Raw genomic sequence first — 1,831 nt, forward strand, 5'->3', positions numbered from 1 at the left:
GCGTACATTAAATTTCAAAAAATAAAAATGTTTAGTTGGTAAATCTGTTGTGTAAAGCAAGCATAGACGTATATACTAATGGCAACGCATTCACTCCACCTGCCATCAATTTTTTTTTTTATTTAGAGATTTACAGGCTTCAACTACAATGGTTATTAGCCAACATTTTTGTTTAAGTTTAACAAAAACAGAAAAGTAAATTACAATATTAAAAATTACAATATTTGTTTAAATAGATTTACAATTTAATTTATATTGAAACTATATTTTGTTGATAAGGTTGTCTTTGGTGATGAATTCGATGGTTTTTAAAGTATGTTCTTCATTTAGAGCTTCTTTGATGTTGAGTGGGAGGTTGAGAAGAGTGCGGGTTGGTTCTTGTATTGGGCATTCTTCAAAAATATGTCTTATAGTGATACGGGTTTGCCATGTGTTGCATATAGGGGGTTGATCTTTACTGATAAGGAAGGAGTGTGTGAGAAAGGTGTGGCCGATTCTAATACGAGTGATGTCAATATTTTGATGTCGGTTGAGGTCCGGAGGTGTAAACCACTGTTTCACAGAACATTTTATGTGTTTAAGTTTGTTGGTAGGCGAAATGGCGTCCCAGTGGTGTTGCCATGACAAAAAGATTTTATTTTTGACGGACGTAAAAATATCATAGGATGATATTTTGTCGATGGTGCTATTGTGTAGAATATTAGAGGCAAGGGAGGCTGCTTCATCGGCCATTTCGTTACCTTTTATTCCTACATGGGAGGGTACCCACATAAATTCAAAGGTTTTCTGGGTGTTGATTAGTTCAGATTGGGTAATTTGAGTTATTTCATTTCTAGGCCACGGGTTTTTTAGTGCTGTTTGGACCGCTGAGGGAATCGCTGATAATCAAAAAGTTATTTGTTTGAAGCGAATTCGCTAGTTTAATTGCTTCGAGTATTGCGTAGTTTTCGGCGGTGAATATGTTTGTTATTATGGGAAGCTTATGTTTAATGGTCGTTTGATTATAAACAACTGCGAAGCGAACACCGTTTTCAGACTTTGAGGCATCCGTGTAGATTAGAGTGTGATTAGGAAAACGAGATTGGATAATTTCGTGAAAATAAGATGTTATAATTTTGTGGCTTATTTCATGTTTGCAGAGTGTGAGTAAATCTGTTGATAATCTTATGTTCCACAGCCAGGGAGGGTTTTTGGAAAGATAATTTTTTCTTCGACGGAGGTATGTATATTCATTTTATTGCATAAGTTGGAGTAGATATCATGTATTGTTGTAAGTTTTTTTTTTGACATTGTGATTGATGTTTGAGTTTTGGTTTTTGAAAAGAGGTATATGGCCAATGTGGTTGGGAGTGGTTTTCCTTTTGATACAGTGTAGAAGAGTGGTTTTGTCTCTTATGAGTTGAAGGGGTATTTCTCCTGCGTAACATAAAATACTTTCTGTGGGGCTTGTTCTGAAAGCGTCGATCGAGAGACGAATTCCTTCGTGATGTATAGGGTCTAGTGTTTTGAGATGTCTTGGCTTAGCTGTATTGTAGATTGGAGATCCGTAATTGATTTGTGATAGAATTAATGTTTTATATATGTTTAACAAAGACTTTTTATCTGCTCCCCATGTATGGTTGGCGAGAGTTTTTATAACATTCAATTTGGCTTTGCATGCAACTTTTAGCTGTTTAAGGTGCGTGATCCAGTTTAACTTATTATCGAAAATCAATCCTAGTATACGGAGTGATTTATGAAAAGGGATTTGAGTGTTTTTGAGGTAGAGGTACCATCAATTCTAGGCGATAATATAACTATAAACCAAAATAACTTGGAAAGAACATAAAGT

This window comes from Acyrthosiphon pisum, chromosome A1 (genome assembly GCF_005508785.2).
Source record: "Acyrthosiphon pisum isolate AL4f chromosome A1, pea_aphid_22Mar2018_4r6ur, whole genome shotgun sequence".
Taxonomy (NCBI): Eukaryota; Metazoa; Arthropoda; class Insecta; order Hemiptera; family Aphididae; genus Acyrthosiphon; species Acyrthosiphon pisum.